The sequence below is a fragment of the Notamacropus eugenii genome, chromosome 1, assembly GCF_028372415.1.
Source record: "Notamacropus eugenii isolate mMacEug1 chromosome 1, mMacEug1.pri_v2, whole genome shotgun sequence".
Taxonomy (NCBI): domain Eukaryota; kingdom Metazoa; phylum Chordata; class Mammalia; order Diprotodontia; family Macropodidae; genus Notamacropus; species Notamacropus eugenii.
Genome location: NC_092872.1, coordinates 351,085,465 through 351,107,541, shown reverse-complemented (window position 1 = coordinate 351,107,541; position 22,077 = coordinate 351,085,465). Strand labels below are relative to the sequence as shown.

The 22,077-nt window shown below is 37.4% G+C and overlaps 1 long non-coding RNA gene and 1 pseudogene across 1 annotated transcript; one reads left to right on the top strand and one right to left on the bottom strand.

Annotated features, from left to right (window-relative positions):
* Positions 1–1,705: 1,705 nt before the first annotated feature.
* LOC140518225 (uncharacterized) lies at positions 1,706–4,280 on the top strand. Its single transcript, XR_011971869.1, has 3 exons — positions 1,706–1,911; positions 2,236–2,377; positions 3,660–4,280. It is a non-coding gene; the product is annotated as an uncharacterized lncRNA (long non-coding RNA).
* Positions 4,281–4,513: 233 nt separating this feature from the next.
* Positions 4,514–21,154, bottom strand: LOC140517591 (uncharacterized; annotated as a pseudogene).
* Between the last annotated feature and the right edge of the window lie 923 nt (positions 21,155–22,077).

Sequence of the window (22,077 nt, the reverse complement as noted above, 5' to 3'; positions counted from 1 at the left end):
CAAGGAGAAATGGGCTTAAGAAGCACATGGAGCTCATATAGTAGCCTCTGAGGTTTTCTTTGGAGACAAGAATAGCAGCTGGACCAGTGCTTTCACATTGGTATAGAGAACTTGGATAAGAAACTCTCTCTACCAATGTAGGGCACCACCTGGCACTTTCTGGACATTTAGTCTGAGAGAGTTGCTTAGAACACTGAATTAAGTGACTTCGCCAAGGTCCACCATGTTATCCATCCTGCTTCCTTTGAAGGGCTGGAAGAAGTAACAGGGTCAGAATTCAGCAGAGGTGAGTATCCTTATGCCCAGGTTGGGGTTGCATAGGCACCACAGTCAGGAGCTTAAAAGGTAGAGAGATGTCTTGAGAAGCATCATCTTAATGATAATCTTTCATGACAGATAGGATATCTCTCCCATTATATCAAAGAAAATGGTTTTGTGCTATTATTTCATTTGAATCTTATCCTCCATACCTAAAATGCCTTCCTTCTTTACCTCTGTCCATTAGCTTCCTTCAAAACTCAGTTCAAATTCTGCCTTCTGCAGAAGACCTCTCCTGGTTCTCTCCCATGGCTAGTACTTTCCTTCTGAGTTTACCTTCCATTTACTGTGTGTGTGTGTGTGTGTGTGTGTGTGTGTGTGTGTGTGTGTGTGTGTGTGTGTGTGTGTGTGGCAGCTAGGTAGCATGGTAGATAAGAATGTAGGGCCAGGAGTCAGGAAGACTCATATTCCTGAGTTCAAAACTGATTCAGACACTTACTAGCTGTGTGACCCTGTTTTCTCATCTGTACAATGAATTGGAGAGGGTAATAGCAAACCTCTCCAGTATTTTGGCCATGAAAACCCTAAATGGGGTCATGGAGAGAGTCAGGCATGACTGAAATGACACAACAGCTCTGTATAGATCTTGTATGTACAGAGTGGTTTATAAGTTTGTTTCCCACCATTAGAATGTGAGATTCTTGAGTGCACGAACTGTTTTGTCTTCCTTTCTATCCCCAGCGCTCAGCACAGGATCCAGCACACAGCTGAGTGGTACAATGAATAGAGCCCTGGGCCTGGTCAGGAAGACCCAAGTTCAAATGCAACCTCAGATACTTACTAGCTGTGTGATCCTGAGTCACTTAATCCTGTTTGCCTCAGTTTCCTCATCTGTACAATGATCGGGAGAAAGAAATAGTAAGAAAACCCCAAATGGGGTCACCAAGAGTGGGACATGACTGTTTGATGACTGACAGAGTGCCTATGAGGGAGACAGTATGATGTAGTGGAAAGGATGCTTGATTTGGAGTCAAAAAATCTGAGTTCAAATCCCACCTCTACCACTTGCTTATATGACCTGAGGCCTGTCATTTAACATTTCTTGGCCTCAGTTTTTTCATCTGTAGATGGGGCTTATGAACTCTTAAGGTCCAGCTTTAAATCTATACTCCTATGGAGTAAGCAGGGTAGGAGTTCTAAGTCCGTCTCACAGATAAGGGAACTGAGACCCAATATTAGAATGAAGTGAGGAAATCTGGCACTCATACATCATTCAAGAGTTAACAAAAGGAGGTTTATTTAACCACAGTGGGGAAAAGCCATTTAGCAAGGATATTCAGTGAGGACATCTACACATTGCTTCAACTGAGCACAGCTTCTTGGATTCAGTCATTTTGTTATGGTCACAGAGAGAGCTGGAACTCTTGGTGACCTTGTGTTCAGGTGACCAGGAAGTTATATCAACAGCCTGAGTCATATGTCCCCTTAATCAATCAGCTCTCCAAGGAGAGTTTCAGTACCTCTTAAGGGAAAAAACTAACCTAAAGTATGTGGAATACTATTTCTTTTACCAAGGCACCTAAAGGACCGTTAGATTATTCCACCAGATTTGAAGCTGAAATTCTTGCATGTGTTGTCATCCTCTACTAGAAGGTGAGTTCCTTGAAAGCACTTCTGGTTTTACTTCTTTTATTTTTATCTCTTAGGTGACTAACACAATGCTTTGTATATATAAGTCACTTACATATTCTTTCATTTATTCATTCATTCCATCCCCACTGTACCACTCTCTCCTTTTCCTGTATTTCACTCTCTTTCTCTGTAACTGTTGCTCCTTCTTTTCCTCCTTCTTCCCCTCCTGTCTCTCTTATCCTCCACTCCCCCATTCTATTTTCCCTTTCACACTCTTCTTGCTTGGATAATGTCACATTTACATGCAAAACTACAAGCCTTTAAATCTTTATTTTTACTTTGCAGATAAATTTGGAAGTAGACCAGTCTGCTTCTCATCTTAAGGCTCTCTGCTCCTTCCAAAGCTGGTCTCTCCAATCCTAGTCCTGTTACAAAATGCTTCCCACTCTGAAATACACACAAAGGAGAAGGTGGCTTGCCCACTGTAGTAAGTACAAGATCGGTGATTCAAACCCAGGTTCTCTAATACAGAATTTCCCTACACTAGGCTAATTTTTTTAAAAAAATTATATTTTTAAGTCCCTACTCAAGAATTTATAATACACAGAGAGTAATCTGAATAGGTGTGACAATTAAATCATAGAAACTAGTGAGGTCACTAAAAGAGAAAATGTAGAGAGGGGAAAAAAGGGGGGCCCAGGATGGAGCCTTGGGAGCACTCCTTGTTAAGGGGCTCCATACGGATGATAATTCAGCAAAGAGATGAAGAAATAAGAGGAGAAAATAGTATCAGGAAAACCTGGAGAGGGGAATATATCCAGGAGGGAAGGGTGGTCAACAGTGTCATATGCTGAAGAGAGGTCAAAGCGGATGAAGACTGAGCAAAGATATGTTCATTAAGAAAACAACTGAGGAGGCAGCTAGGTGGCATGGTGGATAGAGCCCTGCCCCAGGAGTCAGGAAGACCTGAGCTTAAATCTGGTCTAAGATATGTACTGATGGTGTGACCCTGGGCAAATCACCTAACCCTGATAGGAAAGAAAGAATAAAGGAAGGAAGAAAGAAGGAAAGAAAGAAAGAAAGAATTAGAGAGCAGTTTCAACTGAGTGATAAAGAAATGGAAGCCAGATTACAATGGGTTTGAGGAGAGAGGGAGAGAAGACAAAGAGTATGGAAAACTTTTTCTAGGCAATTCACATGTTACATGTTCAAGACAATTTCTAAGGAAAATCAAAACTCTTTCCCTGCCCTGCCCTTCACATCTATCAAATAGCAACTTTGGATACAGAGGGCAAGCTGTGAGAATACTGGAATTCTGAAAATCTGTAGAATCACAGAAAGTCGTAGAACGTAGAATGTCAGAGGCAAAAGGGAACTTAGAAATCATGAAAACAATCCGTCTTATATAACAGAAAGGGAAGCTGATTCTCCAGAAGTAATTTGTCCAAGGACAAACAGAATTAGTGGCTGAGTTGCAACTAGAACTCAAGTCTCCTGCATCTTTTTCCCATACTTGTTTGATTGAATGGGTCACGGTTGCACTACTATATAGTTCCCAAATGTCATTGCTAGATATTCACATCATTTTGGGCATCTCACATAGCATCAGTGTGCTGGAAAAAGTTATGATCACAGTATTTTAAAGTATTAGTCTCCTCAGTAAGATAGCTCTACAAGACATTTTGTTATATGGATAAAAATAGAAACAGTAATGTGACATTACTTAAGCACTGTAATCTGATAGGTGAGCTTTTACTTTATCTTGTCAGGATCCAAGCCTTCGCTCATTCCCTGACCATCTCCAAAGCATGACTGTTCTCCAGTCATCATCCCCACCTTGTTCTCACTGGAAACATGGGCTTCTGTTCCTTGATCCACCTTGGATTCTGATAGGTGTGTTTTCATCTTGCTATGCCAGATCCAGGTCTTCACCTCACCTTCTCACTATCTGCAAACCTTGCAGCCTTTTCTCCATCTTTTCCTTCTTTTCCACTACTCTTAAAGTGTTGTTTTAATGTGTTCTCATGTAATTCTGACAGACTGGAAGCCTCTTGTGAGCAGGAATAATCTTCCTTGCTAGTGCTCATGTCCCCAGTGTTTAGCACATGCCTTCCATATAGTAAATGCTTAATAAATACTCTGTCAATGATGAAGGAGGCAGTTTCAGACAAACCTGGGAGGACTTGTGTGAACTGATTCAGAGGGAGGTGAGCAAAATCAGGAGAACAATTTATATGAAGGCAACAATGTTGTAAAGATAAACAACTCTGAAAGAACTGGGAACTCTGATCAACACAATGACCAACTGTAATTCCAGAGGGCTCATTGTGAAATATGTTGCCTGATAGGACATGATAGGCAAAATGTAGATGGTGAAATATTTTTCTGGACCTGGCTGATGAAGGAATTTGTTTTGTTTGACAATACATGTTTGTAACAGGAAGTTTGTTTTTCTCTCTCCATGGGTACAGATCTTCCTTTGAAAACAATAAACAAACAAATGAGCTTGGTCTCTTTTGCTCTCTCCATTCAGCCATTCATCTATTGAATCTACTAGGCACAATGTCTATCATGTGCAAAGATATAACTCTACCTTTGTGGAACCTGGGGTCTCACCCTAGTACTAGAGGGCTTCAGCACTCTCTAGGGTTGAAGACACTGCCTTGGATCGGGAGTCTAAAGAAGTGGGTTCTAGTTCAGGCTCTGACACCAACCACTTCAGTGATCTTAAACAAGTAATATTTTCATTTCTGTGCTTCACTTTCTTCATCTGTCAAATCAGGAGGGCTGACACAGACAAAAATAGTTCACACTTATATAGCACCTTACTATTTACAAAGCACTTTCTTCACAGCAAGACTGTGAGGTCAGTGCAGGTATTATCATCATTTTGCTGATAAGGAAACTGAGGCACAGAGAGATTGAGCAACTTGTTTTGTGATCACATAGCCAGTAAATGCTGGAGCAAGGTCTAGAACCCAAGCGTTCTGCTTCTAAATTCCAGAGCTCTTTCCTTTGGGTTAGGCATGTTGGTTACTATAAGTCTCCTTGACTCTGATGTTACATGTTCCTTTGCCACTCCAATAGCCTCAGGATGTTATAATTCAGCGATCCAACATGCTGGACTATATCCAGGATACCTATGACAAGAAAGTGGTGAATTCCCATAATAATATTATCATTATCAAAAGGAGGTTAAACATGATTTAGTGGAAAGAGTGCTGGTATGGGAGTTCAGAAATCTGTGTTCTCTTTCTAGGTTAGAATGACTAGAGTCTCTGGATATAATCACTGAGCCTCAGCTCTTGTCGGCATGCCAATTTAGCTTATTCATGATTGATAAATGTGGAGGGCTTTATGGTTTCTCCTGCCCCCAACCCTCAGATTCATGCATTTACAGAGGTTTCTGATTCCCCTAGTCTTCCTGAGGAAATGACAGGAAAATCCTGCATGTTCAGAAGCCTCTTGGATCATTCTGTCTTTCTGACATCTGACCAACTCCTAAATGGACTCCTTTGAGCACGTTGCAGATCGGAGCTGAAGGTATCCTGTGTATCTGTTTCACCAGCTGGTGCCTGTCCTTGCTGTATCCTTTATTTGTTTATTCCTGGGACTATATCTGTGATTTTGTCAATGTGGGGAATTCCTGATGAGGAAATCCACTCCACCACCATGAATCAGAACCGACACTGTAACATTTAGGGTTAAAATGGTTTTTTTAAATAAATGTTTATTGATGTCTTGTTTTTCATATCATCAAAATTTCTCCCAGTATCCCTAACCTTTTCCCCCTCAAAGAGAGCAATCTTATATAACAAAGAATTTTTTAAAAGAAGAAAAAAGCAGCAAAAACTGATCAATACATAAAAAGTCTAAAAAGTTGTGAAATATAGCTCACCTCTAGACCTCTGACACAGTAGATAAAACTTTGCACTTGGAGTCAGGGGAACCTGTATTCAAATCTGGCCTCAGACATTTATTAGCTGTGACCTTGAGCAAGTCAACTTAATGTTTCTTTGCCTCAGTTTCCTCAAATGTAAAATGGGGATAACAATAGTACCTACCTCATAGTGTTGTCATGAGGATCAAATGAGACAACATTTTAAAAAAACTGTTTGGTACAATGCCTAGCATAGTAAACATTATATAAATGCATATCCCTTACCTCCCTTACCTCAGCAAAAGAGTAGAATGGAGATCTCTTTGGCGGAGCCATATTTATTCTTGTAATTTTGCAATATTCATTTTTGATTTTTTCACTTTGTGTGGTTCTTCCCATCTAAATTGCTGTATTGCTTTCTTGGCTCTGCTTCCTTCTCTTCATATCAGATCACATAAATGTTTCCGTGTTTCTCTATATTCATGATGCTCATCATCTCTCATAGCATCATAATAGTCCATTACATTCACATACCACAATTTGTTTAGCCATTCCCCCACTGATAGGCATTCACTTTATTTCCAATTTTTTTGCTACCACAAAAAGAGTTGCTATAAGTCATGTTGTTTGTCCTTGAAGAGGATCAAAATGATATTGGGGTCAATTCATCCAGCTGTGTATGAGGAGATCAATACAATCTCAGAAGGCTCTACCATGGGTTGGACACAAACAGTCTGCATAACGATTTGGAAAGGAAATATTTCTAAATTTGCGCATCTCACGTTACTTTTTGACCTACTGCCATTCTGCTTTGCTCATAGACCCCAACACCTTCTTTGATGTGGGTACTTCATGCTAGATGGTCTGTGCCAGTGTCTCCCATGTCTCACAATCAATGCCAAAGTTCTTCAGGAAGACCCTGAAAGTGTGCTTGCACGGCTGCTTCTTACCACTATGTGAGCACGTGCCTTGAATGAGTTTTCTGTAAAGTAGTATTTTAATGTTGTGAACATGGCCCTTATGTCTTAATCCCTCTTGGTTCAGGATTGATGTTGGGACAAAATGAATTATTTGCAATGTGCTGAACATGTAACAAAGGAGGTTTACTTTTCATAACACAGAAAGAATGTGCAACAAAAATATAATAGCACTTCACTTGTCTGGATGTAGCCTCCTTTGTCTCCATCTGGTTAGTAGGTCATCAATGTATATAGTGACTTCCATGTTTTTGGGCATCTACTAAGTCTGAGAGTCCATGTGACTGGGATATTTTTATGCCTTTCAACAACCCAGAATTGAGGAGCCTGCAGCCTTCAGGCCACATATGACCCTCTAGGTCCTCAAGTGTGGCCCTTTGACCAACTCCAAATGTTGTTCTGTGAAGCTGAGGACTTGAGGACCTAGAGGGCCATATGTAGCCCTGAGGCTATGGGTTCCCCATGCTTGATATAGGGACTTTCTTCTTATTGGTGATCTTTTGAGGGGTATAAGCCTAGTAGCAGAATCTCTGGATCAAAGGTCATGAATTCTTCAGTCATTTTATTGGCAAAATGTACTGCTTCCTCAATGAAGATTAGTACCTGTGCTGTAACTCTGAGTTTTAGATAGTTGATGAGGGTGCTGAGGGTACACTGGAGCCAACTCTTAGCAACTCACAAGAGCTAATTGTTCAATTTTCACTGTGAGCATTTACATCTCAGAAACTGTCAAATACTACAAATCAGGGCTTGATTTATTGGTTTTTTGATTGACTAGACTGAAGAAAGTGACAGAGAAAATTTCAATAATGTAGATTAAGCTTAAATATGTTATGTATTTTTTTTTCTCTAGAGAGCCTGTTGTCAAACCTTTACTGTTATACCACTGGATCTTGCCCAGGGTAACATAGTTAGTAGGTGTCAGAGGGAGGACTTGAACATAGTTCTTCCTGACTCCAAGGTCAGCTCTCTCTCTGCTAAGCCACAGCTACCTCCATCTTTTATTTTAATACCATTAAATTTTAATTAGGTAAGTTCCCTTTAAAGTATAAGCTACGGCTCTCTTCCTAGATTCCAAAAGGTCTACTACACTCACTGTATGGTCTTGGTCAATTAATTTTGAAACTTTTCTTTCTTCTTCCTGTTTTCTCTTATCTGTCAAATGGGCACAGTGATGCCTACTCTACCTCATAGGGCAGTTGTGAGAATCATGAAAGTGTTTTATATAATAAAATGGTCAGTGCTATTATAAATGGCTATTAAAAGGTATTAAAAATGGACTGGCAAACAAAAGCCTTAGGAGCATGCATAGTACACTCTGCCTATTAAAATCCCCCATGAGAAGGCTGGGATATCTTCTAGAAGTTCATGATAACATGGAAATGAGTGTCTTCACTTCACTGGCTCTCCACTTCAGAGCATGTGCGAGCATTATGTGGCTGTGTCCTGTTTTATTATTACATAGTGAAGAGGAGTCTTTTGGTTAGCTGTAAACTTGCTCTTTTTCTCTTCCATTGACCACCAGGTGTAAGAGAACTCTGAGCTCAGGAGGACTGGGGTGGGGGAAGGGCATGGAATGTTCTTTCTCTTCCTTCATTCCCACCCTCCTGATAACCTTTGATTTTATGACCTTCTAGGCAAGTCTGTGTCTTGGATAGAACTATCTCTTATATTTACCTTTCCTTTGATATATAGTCTTGTGAGACTTCAAAAGGCTAGAAAAAAGTCCATTGATGGGAATCTATACTAGAGTTGGCAGGCAGTGGAGTCCAGTGTGCCAGCATATACTTGAGTAATACTATACTTGACCCAGCCCAGCACTGGATCAATATTGTAGCTCAGATGCCTTATTTTGCAGTAAAGGAGTTATACCCATTCAGAAGTTAACTTGTTGAAACAAAAACATAGTAACTGTTTTAAGTTTGAACCCATTCTCCCCAGGAACCAAGGTCATAAAGGGGAGAATGTGACCTGATTTGGAGGGATATTTTTATATTTTGATTCTTGCTTTTTTAGTAAATTCCTTTAGTAAAAGTTAATTGATACTAGCATTAAAATAAATCCCATATCCTCTTAAGGTTGCCTCTAGAGGGGCAGATATAGCCGCTTCCTGGGAACCTGCTCTGCTAGCATGCAAGTGAGAGTTGGGATAAGAACCCCACTCCCACAGTTTAAATAGGCAACACTTACACATAAGCCAGGTGTTTGACCTAACCTCTGATAGACTGAATTCCTGTCATGTAGGTTCTCAATGGTTAACACTCTCCTTGACTCATGTTGTCCCTACCTTTGCTCTGAGAAACTACTCTAGTTGGCTCACTTATAAAGAATTCAGTTGACTCACGTGTTAGCAAATTATGTCTCCCTGTAGCATTGAAATATAACAACACTTATGCATAACAGACATGAACAGTAAAGAAATAGGAAGTAATCATAACCGAAATTCCCAGTGAGTACCATCACATTCCTCTGTTCTCAAAGAGTAGTTTGGGTCTTATTCACCTCTAAATATTCCCAACTCTAATGGAACAAGCCAAGGCAAAGGATCTCTGTAGTTAGAGTGACAGATTGGAAACTTCTGTGAAGTCAGCGTTAGCATCCCTGATCCGTTCAACCAGTTTCATTTGGCACCCATTTTTAGTCTCTTGCCATTGGGAAAGTTTATTTGTCAAACTGGTCGCCTCCAGAGCCAGCTTCCAGGTTTGTGTGTGGCTGCTGTCTTCTGTTAGAAACTTTGACTACACATAATTCCAGGAAACACTGTTTTTTATCTTCCTCATGTTCTGAAGCTGTTCTGAATGTGCTTCTCTCTGACCCTTCTTAACAAAAGGACAGGAAAAGGAAAATAAATAGATAGGAAAGCTTTCTGTTCCTATCTGCTATGTACAGATCCAGATATTATCAACCAATTGCATATCATAGTTTTAAGGGCTGGGTTAAGGGTATTATATAAGCAGATATAGTTCCTACCCTGTGGAGGATTATAATATTGAGACTTTTATAATACATATAGGTAGGACTGACCATTGCACAGATTGTATCTTGCATTTTATAGTGCAAGAGATTATCTAAACATTTGAAAGGTGGTGAAATTACCTCTGTGCCAAGCAGACACATGGAGTGGTTTAAGAACATAGGCTGTACATTTGTATGTGTGAACTTATTCCTTTGTGTGGGAGGGGGAGAGTGATGAATTGTAAGTAACACAGCAGAGCCATTAGTCTTGGGGAATCCTATAGCTAATAGGCCTATTAAGTTGAAAAGGCTAGGAAAGAGGACAGAGACAGGTCTTAGAAACAGGTCCTATTACATTTGGGGATTCTTAACCTGAGGTCCATGAATTTGGTTTTGTTTTTTATGTTTCAATAATTGTATTTCATTATTCTTGGTTTCCTTTGTAATCCCTTGCATTTTACATATTTAAGAACATCCTGAGAAGGTGTGCATGGATTTCATTGGACTACCAAAGGGGTCCATGACACAAAAAGATTACAGACCCTTGACTTAGATGAAAACCTATATATGTACTTAACATGAAAAAAATTACAAATATTATGTCAATTCAATTCCACAAATATTTTGTTCACGTTTATGTGTTCATTGTTGATAGTAATAGACAGATGAATAAACATGGTCCCTGACCTCAACAAGCTCACAAGTGAGTAGAGAAGACAAAATCTATACTTATATATAACTAAAATAGAAAACTTGTTATCAGGCCTTGACGAGTGGTAGGAGAAAGGACCCAGTTCATATCTCAGCTTTACCATTTATCTGCCCAAGACAAGTCAGAAGTTCTCTAAGGTTAAGTTTCATTAACCATAAAAGGATGTACTACTCATCTAAAATGAATTTTGTGAGGATGAAATAGAATTGGGTGTATAGGCTACATAAATATGAGTTATTTTTATTGGAAATATGTTATATGCAGGGGAAGCAATATCAGCAGTACAATCTTCAAATACGTTATGCCCTAATGTGTTAAATATACCTATATGTAAGTAGTTAAAATTTTTCTGCAGGTGTTTTAATATGGTTAGAAATGGTTTATTGACATTGGCTCTTTTGTAGCCATGAATATAAGTATATATAGGTGTCATATCCATATTTATGAAAACATATAAATAAATAAATTAATGAAATGTGAGATCATTGATACTAATTTTCATTAATAAAAGACATGTTAGAATTTATATCTAAATGATTGTTGTCTCCTTTAAAATAGTGCAGAGGAGGTAGATCAGGGCAGTCTCTGATCAAATTGGAGAGCTTTCCTAAACAACCTAATTAAAAAAAGAACACCATAAAGGAGTTTCCTAAACAATCTGATAATATTATAAGGCATTGATCATCTGAAGAAGGGAACTGATGGGAATCAGAGAATTTCTGATGATTGGTTAGCTTAGCATCAGACATGTCCTTGCTGACCTTTTAAAAGCAAACTGGATCTGTTCTGAAAATCTAAGCTTGAGAGTTAATTTTGGAGGAGGAAAGAGCTATTGAGGATTCACCCTTCTTTTCTTACTTCTACTTGGAGAGTGTAACAAGGGTAAGGAATTTCTCTCACCTTACTCTGTCCCTTACCATTGATGCTACCATAGGAGACACTTGCTTCTACATAGTTTGAGAGAGGGAATTCAAGGACAATGTTTCCTGAACCTTTCATGTAGGGAGAGTCAAGGCATCTGGAGCTGAGATCCTGTTGCTTGGGAGATGGCAAACTTTATAGTCAAGACTGTAAGAGAATAGTCTTTCTGCTAATTCTAGGGTTAGGGCTCTGGTTCTTTCTCAAAAAGCATAATAATATCCTAGCCAATAGTTTTAGGTGAACCAGTAACTAAAAACAGTGAAAATTATAGCCAGCTGGAACAAAAATATGCCCTGTAGTAAGCACATGCAGTGAAAGTAGTCAAGTCAAATGCCAACCAGGACATTACATCCATCAAAAAACAGCATGAGGATATCACAAGAGGACAAGCAGTGTCAAAGGTTGCTCTTCCGTACATGTTTCCCATTTGTGGACATCATCATTACTCATGATCTCTATATTTTGTCCATCTGAGAGGTCATCAAATCCAACTCCCTTATTTTGTTGTGAGGATCCCAGAAAGAGTAAGGCAAGCATTATTTACACAAAGAAATCTAGCTATAACCAAAGAGGTGTGTAACCAGCAGCATGTAATCATGCCTATCTTTTCAATCTTGGAGAGCCATGAGCCTGTGCCTGGGAGCCCAGTCCTGCCCTTTCTTAAGGAATAAGAGAGGAGCAGGAGGAATTACATATGGAGGTTACGCTATCAGTGAAAAATTGCAAGTGAATTGCAAAGGTAAATGAAGGCAAGAGGGCTCTGGCCAACTTCTGACTCGGCTTCTGTGCCCAAGGAGCTTCAGCCGTTATGTCACAGCTTTGGTCCCAGCAGCTTCTACTACAGTGATGACCAGAGGAAGAACAAGAGGGAATGAAGATTTAGCATCACCCGGGGTGAGACGAGAAGGAAAAAAACTATAGTTGAGCAATGTGAGATTACCAGGACACAGGACAGAATGTTGGTTTATCTGTCTTTCCTGGGAAAGCTTATCCATTCCAAAGCTTATCTCTATTTTTTCACGGCCTGCTTTGTACTTCTATCCATCTATGCTCTAAAAGCCAGTATTAAGATAAAACTGGTTAACTCTGCTTTATGGATCTGTACTTATGTCATTTCTTCAGACAGCTGAAAGGAAGGTGATGGTCCGCTACATATACAGAAAGGAGATTTTCTTTCCAGTCACTAAGATTCCTACTTACTGGAGAGTTGAGAAAAACTAGAGATTTTAAAAATTGATGATATATTAAATTCATCCAAGCCTGAGATAAAAATGAATATGTACTATCTTGGATTTCCCTGGACACAAATGAGCTAACAATGTAGTGGGAGGAGAGGTTTGGTAATAAAAATGAGGAAGCTTGCCTCTGAGTCAGTGGCCTTGGACAACTCCCTTCTTAAATAGTTCTAATACCAAAGTAGGTCAAAGAGCCTCGTTCTTCCTTGCCTGAAGGGCAGAGTGGAAGGTGGTATACCTGAGGGAAAAGTCACATTCATGAGAAAGAGTAACTGTCTACACAATAGTGAGGGCCAGAGAGAGGGAATAGCTAGTTTTCCTCTTCAGTGAGGCAACTCTATACTACCACCACTACTTCACCACTGTGAAGGGGTAATTAGTATTGGTCCTTTTGTCCACATAGCAGGTGGAAACAGAAAGATAATCCAGGGATAAGATCACAAAATAGAACAGGTCTGATACACAGAAAAATCAGAGTAGGAGTCCTATAGATCCATAGCCACTATATCTACAGAACCTTCATCTAGGTAAACTTATAAACTTATGAAAATTGAATGAGATAATGTGTGTTTAAGTGCCATGACAACTTAATCTCTGTTTCTCATCATTCTATACTCCAAAGGATTCATGATCCCATAGGTAGCAGTATTTCTTTCACCTGATACAGCCCCTTCACATTTTCTTGGTTTTCTTCTGTTTCTTTTAATATGTCATTTATGCCAATTTGGCAACTGGCCTTTGCATCTGTTACATCATTACATGACTGACTCACTTCCTTTCCCAATCATAGAGACTCATCTTCATTCTCATCCTGCCTCCTTGATGATGCGTTTACATCACTTCTTATGTGAAAATTGTCACTGGGAAGGTACTACTCACCAATTCTTATATCAAGTCGTGAAATACATCTCAGGTAAAACTGCTTTTATGGTTTGAAGGATTCTGACATTTGTCACAATGTTTTTCTGACTCATGTTTTTGAAGGCATCTGCCTTGGTGGTGAAAAAGCATTTAGAAGGATAAGCTTGGGGAAGAGGCTTATTTCATTTTGGTGGTCCTCAGATTGTTCTTCAGTTTCAAATTCTGATGGAAACTACAACAGTCAGCGATTTTTTCCCCCTTCCATTCCATCCAAAGCTATTGATTTACCAAACTATGAAAAGTAGTAATTTCTGGGGACCCAAAATAAAAGAATGTTGATTCCACCTACTTTAGTATCTGAAGAAATAGAACACTTATTCCATTTAGCAAACACGAATGAAATACCCAATAAATGTAGAGCAAGCATTATAGTGAAGTTCTGGAGCTTGGAAAGGAAAAAAATGATATAGAATTCTGGCCACATAGCTGAAGGAATGGTCACGAATAAGCCCACTATCCTCTCACCACTTCAAAACAGTGACAAAAGCACCAACCTAAACAACAATGACAAAAAGAAAAGTAGAGAAGAGAAAGCAACTTTTACAGGAAAAGCTTTAGAGGAAAACAAACAAAGATTGAAGGAGAGTGTAAATTTTAAAAAGGCATTAATACAGTAAATAAATATTTACAGAGTAAAACAAAATGAATTGGAATCTCTAGAAAACAAAGGCAAGACTGCTACAACTACATCTATAAAACAGAGAACAGTTAGAGTGTTTTAGAATTTACAAAAAGGCATAGGATGAAGTCTGACATCTCGAAGACTGAAAGTGAGTTCTCTTAGAAAGGAATTTATATAATTCTCATCTGTGTATGGTACCATTTCAGAAATTGGCCATGTATCGAAGCATACATTTCTCATGGAAAAAATGTAAAAAAAAAAAAAAAAGCAGAAATGTTATATATGTTATGCAATGCGATAAAATTTACATTCAATACAGAGCTCTTAAAGAAAGAATTAAAAAGTAATAGAGACTAATAAAAAAAGGACCTTGTGGGTAAAAAAAATAAATGATATGAACAGGAGAAGTTTTTATCTAAGAAGAAGACAACATCCTCAAACTTATGCTATACATACATATATATATATATATGAAAATTTATCTTTAAACACTTTCTTCAGTAAAAGAGAGAAAGAACAAATCAATGAATGGGACATGAAATTTTCAAAAACTTAAAGCAAAAAAAAATCTAACTAAATAACAAAATAGAAACTACAAAAAATTAAAGAAAAGATTAATAACATTGAAAGCAAAAGACCATTTGATTAGTCAGTAAAACTAAGAACTATTAAAAAAAAAAAACCCAACAAACAGATAAACATACCTAACCTGACTTTTAAAAAGAGAGAGGAAAACCAAAATTTTCCAATTAAAATTGAAAAAAAGAGAATTCATAATAATTGAAGAGGAAATAAAAGAAATAATCAGAAACTATTTTGCCCAATAAAATGCTAACAAAATGGATAACTTAGAGGAAAGAGATGTTGTTGTTGAGTCATTCAATTGTGTCCCACTCTTTGTGACCTCATGGACAACAGCATACCAGGCTCTTCTGTCCTTCACCATCTTCTGAAATCTGTCTAAGCTCATGTTCATTGCTTTATAACACTGTCTATCCATCTCATCCTCTGCTGTTCCCTTTTCCTTTCAATCTTCCCCAACATCAAGGTCTTTTCCAGTGAGTCTTGTCTTCTCATTATGTGTCTAATGTATTTAGTTGTCAGCGTAGGTATTTGGCCTTTCAATGAATAGTCTGAATTAATTTATTTAAGTTTTGACTGATTTGATCTCCTTGCTGTACAGAGGACTCGCGAAAGTCTTCTCCAGAAGCTTAATTCAAAAGTGTTGATTCTGCAGTCCTCAGCTTTCCTCATAGTTCAATTCTTACAGTCATACATTACTACTGGAAAAACCAAAGCTTGGGCTATATGAACCTTTGTTAGGAAGGTGATGTCTATGCTTTTTAATATACTATCCAGATTTGCCATAACTTTCCCTCTTAGGATCAAGTATTTTAATTTCATAGCTTTAATCTCTGTCTGCAGTGAACTTTAAGCCCAGGAACATAAAATCTGACACTGCTTTCATTTCTTCTCCTTCTGTTTGCCAGGAAGTTATAGGACCAGTTACCAAGATGTTAGGGTTGTTTTTTGTTTTTTGTTAAGCTTCAAGCCATCTTTTACACTCCCCTCTTTCATTCTTAACAAGTGGCTTTTTAAATTCTTCTTCATTTTCTGCCTTCAGAGTGGTATCATCTGCATATCTGAGATTGTAGGTATTTCTCCTGGCAATATTAATTCCACTTTTTTATTTATTCAGCTTTTGATTCATTCATGATGTACTCTGCTTATAAGTTAAATAAATAAGGTGACAATACACAGTCTTGTCATACTCCTTTTTCCAATCTTAAACCAATCAGTTGTTCCATGTATGATTCTAACTGTTGTTTCTTGGCCCGCATATAGGTTCCTCAGGAGACAAGCAAGATGATCTGGTACTCCCATCTCTTTGAGGACTTGACATATTAAGCAGAAGTAGATGCTTTTCTGGAATTCTCTTGCTTTTTCCCTAATCCAGCAAATGTTGGCAGTTTGGCTTCTAGTTCCTCTGTCCCTTCTAAAACCAGCCTACGCTTCTGGTAATTCTTGGTTCAGATATTGTCAAAGTCTAGCTTTTAATCTTGTACAAGAAATGATGAGTAGGATGATTTCAGAAAAACATAAAAAGATTTACATGAACTGATAAGCGAAAGTGAGCAGAACCAGGAGAGCACTATACACAGTAACAGCAATATTTTAAGATGATCAACTGTCTAAGGCAGGAGAGAGGGAAAGGATGGAGGGAGAGAACTGGGAAATCAAAATTTTTAAAAATGAATGTTAAAGATCATTTTTCATGTAATTGGGAAAGTATTATTTTTAAAAAAAGAATCTTAAGTACAATCTTGCTGGCATGTGAAATGAGTGCAACTGTTTAGTAATTTGAACATTCTTTGGCATTGCCCTTATTTAGGATTGGGACATAAACTGATCTTTTCCAATCCAGTGGCCATGGTTGAGTTTTCTAAATTTGCTGGCATATTGAGTGCAGCACTTTAACAGCATCATCTTTTAGGATTTTAAATGGCTCAGCTGGAATTCCATCATCTGCATGAGCTTTATTGTTAGAAATGCTTCCTATGAACTTGACTTCATTCTCCAAGATGTATGGCTCTAAATCACTAACCATACCACTGTGGTTATTGGCGATGTTAAGATCTTCCTTGTATAGTTCTTCTAAATTTTCTAACCACCTCTTCTTAATCTCTTCTACTTCTGTTAAGTCCTTATCATTGTTGTCTATTATCATACCCATTTCTATATGAAAATTTCCCTCGATATCTCTAATTTTCTTGAAGAGATTTGTCTTTCCATTCTATTGTTTTCTTCTACTTCTTTGCATTGCTAATTTAAGAAAACCTTCTAAACTCTCTTTGCTATTCTCTGGAATTTTCCATTTATTGGTGTTTATCTTTCCCTTTCTCCTTTCCCTTTCTCTTCCCTTCTTTCCTCTGCTATGTGTAAAGCCTTATGAGATAACCATTTTGCTTTCTTGCTCTTCTTTTTCTTTGTAATGTTTATTGTTGCTGATTCCTGCACAATATTGTGAACCTCTGTTCTCATTTCTTCAGGCACACTGTCACTTAGTCTAATCTAATCTAATCACTTAAATCTATTCGTCACTTCCATTCACAAGGGATGTTATTTAGGTTATGTCTGTACCGTCTGATGATTTTCCCTACTTTCTTCAATTTCAGTTTGAATTTTGCAATAAGAAGCTTATGATTTGTGCCACAGGTCTTGTTTTATCTGACTGTATAGATCTTCTCCATCTTTAACTGCAAAGTATATAATCAATCTGATTTCGATATTGACTATCTGGTGATGTCCATGTGTAGGGTTGACTTTTGGGTTGTAGAAAACGAGTGTTTGCCATGACCAGTAAGGCATCTTGACACTATCAGTCTCTGTCCTGCTTCATCTTGTAACTCCAAGGCCAAACTTATATGTTATTATAATTATCTTTGGATTTCTTATTTTAACATTACAATCACCTATGATGAATGTGACATCTGTTTTTTCACCTATGATGATATGACATTTTTTGGGTGTTATTTCTAGAAGATGTTGTAGGTCTTCATGGAACTGATCAAGTTTTTAAAAATTTATTTGATATCTTTACAAGTATTTTTTAGAGGAAAGAGATACTTATAAAAATGTAAAATATCCAGACTAACAAAAGAACTATGTTAATCTAATATCAGAAACAAAAATTGGACAAGTCATAAATGAACTCCTAAAGAAAACAAAAACTATAGGACTAGATTAATTTCCAAGTAAATTCTATCAAACATTCAGAGAATAATTAACTCCAATACTATACAAATTCTTTGCAATAATAGGAAGGCACCCTTGCAATATCTTTCAATTGTATAGATATGGACTTGATAGCTAAATCAGGCAGAAACAAAGCAGAGAAAGAAAACTGTAGAACAATATCCTCAATAAACAGTGACACAAAATTTTTAAATAAAATATTAACAAGAAGGCTATGACAGTATATTAGAAAGATTATATGCTGATGCCAAATTGGATTTATACCAGGAATCCAGTGTTGGTTTTCAATAAATCAATAAAGATTTATTAAGCACCTACTGCACCTATTATATATACCAAGCATCATGATAAGTGCTGAGGATTCAAAAAGAGGCAAAATTATCCCAGCCCTCAAGGAACTTACACTCAAATGTGGGTGACAACATGCAAGTAAATAAATACAAAGCAAGCTATAAAAAGGATAAATATGAAATTAAGTGAGGGAGGGAAAGCACTAAAATTAAGAGGGGTTAGAGAAGATTTCCTCTAGAAGGGGATTTTAGTTGGGATTTGAAGAAAGCCAGGGAGGTCAGTAGTTGTAGCAGAGGAAGGAGAGCATTCCAGACCTGAGGACAGTCAGAGAGAATGCCTAGAGCTAAAAGATACAATGTCTTGTTTATAGAATAACCAGGAGGCCAGTGTCACTGGATTGAAGAATACATGTTCAGAGGGTAAGGTAAGAAGAATGGAAAGGCAGGAGGGGGCAAAGTATTGAAGGGCTTTGAAAGCCAAATAGAGCATTGTGTATTTGCTCCCAGAGGTAACAGGAAGCCATTGGAGTTTATTGAGTAGGAAAATGACATGACCAGACTGTGCTTTCTTAAAATCACTCTAGTGGTTGGATGGAGACTTGATTAGAGTGAAGAGAGATCTGAAGAAGACAGACCTACCAGCAGGCTATTGCAGCAGTCCAAGCATGAGGTGATGAGGACCTACACTGGAATGGTGCCAGTGTCAGAGGAGAGAAGGAGAAGAAATGTTGCAAAGGCGAAATTGATGGGCTTTGGCAACAGCTTAGATATGGGGGATGAGAGATAGTGAGGAATCCAGGATGACTCCTAGGTTGTGAGCCTGAGGGATGGGAAGGATGGTGTTGCCCTCTACAGTAATAGAGAAGGTGGTGGGGAGAGGTTGATGGCGTAGACCAGAGGTAGGGAACCTTCAAAAAACAAAAAGTTTGGATTCAGTCAAAGGGCCACACTTGAAACCCTAGAGGGTCACATGTACCTGGTTTAGGTACAGGTTTCCAAACTTATTTGGCTTCCTGCCTCCTTTTCAAAACAAACATTACTCAGCACCTCCCTAGAAATCTTTCTTTAACCCTTTAATAGTTTTTTTTTGAAATTTGAGTCATTTCAAAAAACAAAATTTTTTAATAAAATGAAAATGATGCACCTTAAATTTAATAATTTACTGTAAATTTGTTTTTTTCCAACATTGAAATTTTGATGGTGCAATATCGTATCATGTAACTGTATAGTATTGTATTGTAAACAAGTAATTATACTCACATATTTCTGCCAATGAATGTTGGACTTCCTGACAACAGGCCTTGACTGCCAACACTTGCTTATTAAGATCTGCCAGTGGACTTGACCACTGATTGGTTATAACTTACATTTTGTGTGTTCATTTGGAAAATAATGTAATCATTGTGATTTTAACTCTCTTACACACCATGTATGAAGTTTTTCAAAATTTTTATTCTCTTTTTTCCTTATGCTTCCACTGTCTCCTTATTTTTATTCAATATTCCTCCCCCCACCCACACATTCCCCTTCTACAATTGTACCCCAAACTACTACCACAGCCCAGTTTTGTTCCAGTGCCCTCCAGGGGGCAGTATCACCCATTTTGGGAACCTGTGGTTGGGGAGAAAGATAATTCTCTGTTTTGGACATATTGAGTTTAAGATGCTTCTAGACGTTCAGTTTGAGTTGTCTGAAAGGCAGTTGGAGATGCAAGATTGGAGGTTGGTAGAGAACCTGGGGCAGAAATATAATGAAATATTCTATCATAATAAGCAACAAATATGAGGAATTCAGGAAAACATAGCGATGCATGAAGCAATATAGAGGGAGCAGAAGCAAGATAAAATTATACACAATGACCACAATTATATAAAGGATAACACTGGAACACAGTTGAACTCTGATAAATTATAACAAACAATCTTGGTCCTATAGAACTGACAAAGAAACACATCTTTCTCCTCTCAGTAGAGAGGTGGGGACTACGTTATACAATGTCAGATTCAGTTGCTGTGTCAATTGACTTTAATTAAATGCTTTTCTTTGATACAAGGAAGGATTCAGTGGTGGGGCAGTTTAGAGGGGAAAGATATAAAAAAAAGCAATAATAAAAATATAAAAAGAAAATCTGTTTTCTTAGATAGTAGGTCAAAATTTGAATAGCAGAAATTAAAAAAATATATTAAAAAGAATAACAAACATGAGACAACTTACCAAAATTTGTTTGATGCTGTAAAAGCAGTCTTTTCAGGAAAGCATACATTTCTGAAGATTTTTATTAATAAGAGGAAAAACAAGACAATCAATTGAGAGTGCAACTAAAAAAAAATTAAACCATCAAAATAATAAGTCCAAATAAAGCATCAAAGAGATTTTCAAAACTAAATGGCAAATAAATAAGATTAAAACATTTTCAAATGGAATAACGAAAGAGTCGGGCTTTAATACATTCAAAATGATAAACCTTTAGCTAATTTGATTTTCTCTAATTTTTTAAAAAATAACAAAACAAATTGAGAAGAAATAAAGAACATTATCAGAAATGATTATATTATATGACAAAAGCTAAAAACTTAAGTGAAATGGATGAAAATAAGTATTAAAGTTTAAAAAAACAAAAATGAACAAAATTGGATAATTTGAATAATCTGATTTCAGATAGAAAAATTGAGCAAGCCATAAATGAAATTACTTAGAGAGAAAGAAATCAACTCCAGGACCAAATGGTTTCACATGAATTTTATTAAATACTTAAAGTACAAGTAAACTCCATGGCATATAAACCATTTTCAAATGATTTCCTGATTCATAAAGCAAGGAGGGATAAAACAGAGAAAGATAATCACATGCTAATACCATTAATGAATACAAATGTAAAAGTATTAAATATAATACCAACAAAAGAATTATGGCAATATATCTAAAAAATTATTCAATATGACCAAATTTACTTTACATTAGGAATGAAAGTATAGTGCTCTTTACCTAGAGACATAGTTCGTTCCTTTAACCTTTATCCTAATGGGCATACTATTACTTCCTTCAGAGTTCTAAGAGTAACCCGTGTCATTGGGATTTCTGGTATTGTTGCTTATGAGCCCCTATCTGGTTTACACCCCGTTCATTATCAGTCACATATAATTAGCTATTAGAGAGGGCCTTTACTAAGAGGGTATAACAAAGATCATCATTATAGAATCATTTTCCAAAACTGGAAACACATTCTCCTCTTGAACATATAAAGTCTCTGGGGAAAGTGAATTCAAACTTAACACCGATGGCCAAAGTTACAGTCCCAGCACCTCATTACGAGAAATACTTTTTTGTTGTTGTTCTGTAATTTCATTGTGACCCTTTCAGGATTTTCTTGGCAAAGATTCTGAAGTGGTTTACCATTTCCTTCTCTTGCTCATTTTATAGATGAAAAAACTGAGGCAAATAGGGTTAAGTGACCTGTTCAGGTTCCCACAGCTAATAAATGTCTGAGGCTGGATTTGAACCCAGGTTCTCCTGACTCCAGGGCTGATACTCTATTCAATGCACCACCCATTCACAAAACTAAACTTTCATAAAATTCCTCTCAGCTATATTTCTTTTCTGATTTCTAAGGGTTGATGACCTTATAGGATCTTAAAGCTTCCTGTCTTTGGTCTAGAATCTAGAATCACATGATTGTCATAGCCCTAGTGCTAAAAGTAAGAGTGATCTGGAGCTAGCTCATGAGAGCATTAACACCTTGGAAATCAGCAAAAGCTACAAATCAGAACTTGATCTGTTATTTTATTGTCTAAAGGTGTGTGTGGGAGTGGGGAGGGTTAGTGAACTATGGCTCAAAGGACAAATCTAGCTGTAAGCTAAGAATGGTTTTTGTATTTTTGAATAAAATAAAATTTTATTTTAAAATACAAAAATCATTTT